Source organism: Mizuhopecten yessoensis, unplaced genomic scaffold, assembly GCF_002113885.1.
Source record: "Mizuhopecten yessoensis strain PY_sf001 unplaced genomic scaffold, ASM211388v2 scaffold3963, whole genome shotgun sequence".
Classification (NCBI taxonomy): Eukaryota; Metazoa; Mollusca; class Bivalvia; order Pectinida; family Pectinidae; genus Mizuhopecten; species Mizuhopecten yessoensis.
In genome coordinates, this window is record NW_018405307.1 from 100895 (window position 1) to 106424 (window position 5530).

The 5530-nt window shown below is 33.8% G+C and overlaps 1 protein-coding gene and 1 non-coding gene across 2 annotated transcripts in view; one reads left to right on the top strand and one right to left on the bottom strand.

Moving 5' to 3' along the window:
- LOC110448270 (cell death abnormality protein 1-like) overlaps positions 1-5530 on the top strand; it is a 164468-nt gene that overhangs the window by 38524 nt on the left and 120414 nt on the right. The window lies entirely within an intron of this gene.
- On the bottom strand, positions 4579-4669 carry Trnam-cau. The gene is given in 2 exon segments: positions 4579-4614; positions 4633-4669. It is a non-coding gene; the product is annotated as a tRNA-Met (tRNA).

The window sequence follows — 5530 nt, forward strand, 5'->3', positions numbered from 1 at the left end:
ACATTTTGAACAATGAGGTTAGGTAATCAAATATTGACCTGGTTCGTTACGGAATAACTACTCGCCTTACCAAGAACGGGCAGAATGGTGAGACAATAAGCGAGACAAGCAACACTAAATACATCTCTTTTTCAAATGCCCCGAAATATAGTCCTTTGGTTATATTGTTAACATTGCAGGTTTCTGATATCTTGAAAAGAAACTTATGTATTCATCTGATACATACATTTATTTTTTATTTTTTTAATACTTGTTAAAGTTGTTAAAAACAAAAACAAAAACAATCTTTATAAACACTTTAAAACGTGAGCAACCGATGAACATGTGTCCACCCATACTTTCCATCGGCATATTACCCTAGCAAGCCAGAAATGAGTTTGAGTTGCTGCCCTTTTGATACGAGAGGATACAAACTTACATATAAATAAGTGACAATGAACATGTTCCATAATATACACAGATACACGTATTAGAAAACAAATCTCTATAATTATATAATATTTATGACATCTAGTGAACATATTGCTGCATAATGATTTTAAATGTCAGATTATTTAGTTTAGATGTATATTAAAAGTAAGTATTGCGAATTAATAACGTGTGTTCTTTATTTTGAAATTAATGTCCAATCAATACATTAACCACAGGTGGATAATAGTTGGTTCTCTGTAATGATGGCGTGTCGCCAGTTTCTCAAGTGATGGTCGAGGCAAGACTCATATGATTTAACAGTTTTTTATGAGATCATCTCAAATGGTAAGTTGATCCAAATATGAACATTTCAAGGATTTTGTCCTCATCATTACCCCAATGTTATCTACCAAATAACATGTTTTGGTCTCAAATATGAAACGCATTTGAACATCGACCATTAACCAGAAATGAAGCTTAATGGAGAAAATTAAAGAAAGGAAAACATTCTATCAATTACAAACGATCTGTTTTTTTACAAGTATATTACAATCTATCAGTAAGCTATATTTTACTATTTGCATAATTATAATCTATATTTACATATTAATTACGTTTAACCGAAACTAAACAATTTATCTTTTTTTTCTATACACCCTTATTTACATGTATTGAAAATATGTATTATGTAACATGCTATACGGAATACTGAGTTATAATGTTATTAAGTTGTAATACCGTATTTTGTGTTTTACTGTAAGTTTTGTTTTACCATGTGTTGTGTTATTCTGTATGATGTGAAACACTGTCAGTTATGTTAAAGGTGTGCTGTACTGTATGATGTGTAATATGTGTAATATTGTAAATTATGTTAAACTATATGTTATGTTTTACTATATGGTGTGTTTCATGTTTTACTATATGGTGTGTTTCATTGTATGTATGCTGTCCTGTCCTGTGTGATGTGCGGCCAGGTAAGCAGTGTTTTGTTTTGCAATAGGTTAAGCTGTCCTGTACTATGTGATGTGTGCAATTGTAAGTTGTGTTAAACTTATGTTATTATTGTATGCTGTCCTGTACTGTGTGCTGTGTTGCTAGGTAAACAGTGTTTTGTTTTGCAGTAAGTTGTGTTGTACTGTATGATGGGTTGTCCTGTGTGCTTTGCTGCCAGGTAAGCATTGGTATTTTGCAGTAAGTTTGACTGTACTGTGCGTTGTATTGTACTACATGTATATGCTGTGCTGTCCTGTGTGCTTTGCCGCCAGGTAAGCAGTGGTACTTTGCAGTAAATTGTGCTGTACTGGGTTTTGTATTGTACATTGTGCTGTCCTGTGCGCTTTGCTGCTAGGTACGTTTTTTATGTAGTAAGTTGTGCTTTATTGTATGGTGTATTGTTCTGAGTGTAGTTCTGCCCTTTGTGTAGTGCTGCCAGGTAAGCAGTGGTGTTTTTTTTTGTAGTAAGTTGTGTTTTACTGTGTATTGTAGTGTAATGAGTGTTGGGCTGCCAGGTAAACAGCGGTTTTGTTTATGTAGTAAGTTTTGCTGTATGGTATGATGCGCTTACACTATGCTGAGTTGTGCTGTATGCGATATTTTACTGTATGCTGCAGTGTAACTAACTGTCATATCACATTTTGTTTGGAATTTACTAAAGAATATTGGTTACTTCCCTTATTTGTAACACTAGTTATTCGGCAGCTAAGATTGTGTGTTCCCGAGTTGTTTCTGCATAGTGACTTAATTATATCTGTCACCATGGTAACATACTATCTGCTTCCATCTAACTCAGCCAGTGAGATATTATCTTTTCTCATTCATCTTAAGCTCAATCGATATATAGTAAGACTGGTAAACAAGGAATCACGACTCCTAGCGGATGCAATAGAAAAACTTACTTCTGCTTCATTGACGCCCGTGTTGTTTTCCAGGGAATATTTACGTAAATACTAGCGATACACAATAATGTCTATAAGCAATGCAAAACTCAGGACGACGATTGTTCTGTTAGGCTAGGACGAAATTTGCTTTAGCTCATTCAGCAGTGTGAAAGACTGTTAAACCAGTTAATGCTTACTAGAATATCGTTAGTGTCTTACTCTAATGGTGAAGGACACTTATATAGTTATATTATACATTGTTTTATATTGAACATCAAAAAAAAACATGTACATATTTAATTTGAATAAAGTAAACGTTATATGTGCCACTAGGTTGTATTTTTTTCTGTTACTTAATAATTATTTTCTGTGCTTATTTCAAGTTATGACATCATGTATTTTCTGATTGGCAGATATTTGCTAGGTACATGAAGTAAAATGATTATGTATCATTCCTCCTGCATTTCAGAAACATTCTTATTTTCGCTATGGAGAAGATAAACCCGTTCTAACAAGGGAAAAGACAGCCCACTCGCGTCATTACCCTGAAAACGTCACCACCGCGTCATAGATGTATGCACCGTTATTCTGGTAACATCATCAATTTTGTCGGACATCCACACGTCCTTCAGGTGTTCCGGTATGGTAAATGTCAATCAAAGTAACGCCACGCCCTTATAGCGATAACAAAACAACAAGGCTTACTAATAGGCATACTGAAACAATAGATTTTGCTATCACACAAAATAAATTGCATAGTTTTCTGTCAAAATTGGAATGGAGACCATAGAACAGTTTGCATCATCAACCTGCTTCTCTGGAAGTCCTGTATTGTATTTTTTGTACGTCAGTCGTCGACATTTATAACGCAGATCAGAACAAACTCTCGTATACCGGAACAACAACTGCGACATGTAAACACCATAGGTTTCGGAAGCAGGTATGTTACTTTCAAGACCAGCAAAGGTTATCGTACATCTTAGTCGTAGGCCGACCCTGCATGCCATGCTAAAACTTAAGAACGGGAATGAAAAAGAGGCAGGGGTTTCATTATATCTTATAGTGATATTGAAATATTTTGTCACTGGTCCTGAGACGTTCTTCAATAAATTAAGCCTAACAAGGTAACAGAAACAAGTCGACCAGAAGTGAGTAACAAGTCATTCTCAAAGTATTGCATGTGTTATGTTATTAGACCTTGCCACCGAACTCAACAACGACACTATTAACGTTCTTCAACGTTCTCACAATTGCATCATCGGCATATTCCATTTCTAAATATATCTCACAATAGTTAACAAACAATTTCCCACTGTTTCAATAGTAATGAGCAATCCAAACCCCATAACGTTTTTAAGTAACAACGTAGGTTCACTACTCCTTGATCTAACGTAGGATGTATGGATGTAAACTTGTGATCACAAACTGCATTGAGAACGTTTTTATCAAATACAAAAGTGTATCTTTCTCATTGCTGGGCTGATTTCCTACTTTCAGTTCTTACTTACGTTTTATTTTAGCTAATTATGTTACGCCAAAAAAGGTATCCTCTTGAAGGATATCGATCGCACTGGCTGGCTGCATCTTTGTAGCTGGAATTGTAGCTGACAAAGATTACAGAAAATGCTAGTTTAAACGTACATTATCTTTTGCAGATAGAAGTTGTATATGTGTAGCATTGTTAAGCATGTCATAGGAATCCTAACCGTGTGTTAGGGTTTCTTAACATTTTTCAGAATATGTACTGAATATGATTTGACCTTACATATCTAATGGGAGGAAATAGTCATATGGTGTAAGACAAATAATGTTGACATTTTTTTGGACACTCTGATTAAATTTTCGTACATTTTGAATAGTTGCACCCTAATTTTGTATATCTAATCACAATAATATTTACAAGAGTACATGGTGAGTTTCGATTTGGTTTTCATTTTTTTTTAAACTAACATACAGAACCGACAAGACATCCCTAGACAGACGTTAACATGGTGTTCATAGTAAGTTAACGTTTCCCGAGTACTCGATATTTGTTCCCATTTGATTTATTTCTTTTTGTGTGTTAATATTCATTTTCTTAACCGTTTAAATACCTGTGTAACGCAATAAGTGAAATTAAGTCAGTTGTTTTATTGTTTCAAACAATAAGTGATATACACTTATAATTGATTTTGTGAGAAATATTTCAACACACTATCACTATTGACATTATTTTACTGATATTATAAAATACTGAGTCTAAAGACAAATAAGTTTACGATATTATTCAAAAAGGTTGAAAAATATCTACTGCCCCGGGTGAGGATCGAACTCACGACCTTCAGATCGCTCTGTGTTATATGATTATGAGACTGACGCGCTACTTACTGCGCTACCGAGGCACGTGCTGTCTTATATTTTGTATTTTTTAAAGACTTTTTTTTCAAAACCTTGAAATTGTATTGAAATATTAAAAACATAAAATAAAAAAAAAATATTTGTTTAAAGTGTTATCCAAAAAAATGTGATAATAAGAAACTTAATATTTAATTTGTCCCATAAGGCAATCATAACGTGTACTGCCATGATGTTCGTGACATGAAAAAAACATTCTATGCTTGCGTACATATGTAAAAAGTCACATAAAAGGGATCACGTGCGTGTTGTTTGACAGGTGACAAATTCTCCTGCATGTACTTCAAACGGAGATTTGCTTTAGTTTTGAAACATTTCTATATTTGTAGATATACAAACAAAATCAAAAGCATCGATTCCTTGTTGTTTTCACAAAACGTAATACAACGTATACAGATGATTCAAAACTAAAGCAAAATTCATGATTGAAGAAATTATGGTTGCCAGGCGAATTTGTCACCTGTCAATCTACAAGCCCGGCATCCCTTTAAGTGGCCCCTTAAAAATGCATGGACGCACAGATTGATTTTTTAGATAAAGAAATGAATACATAAGAAAGTATTTCAGTATCAACATTTTTTTTCTGACATGTTGAAATATGATTTAAATTTTTTGATCTTTGCAACAAATACAGTATTTAAAAAGCATGTGCCTTGGTAACGCAGTAGGTAGTACTTCAGTCTTATAATCGCATAACACAGAGCGATATGAAGGTCGTGAGTTCGATCCTCTCCCGGTGCAGTATATTTTTTATTATGTCCTTCATACAATCGTTAAAGTATACGTATTTTGAAGAAATCATTTGATGCGGAGTATGAATTAAGTATATATATATATATATATATATA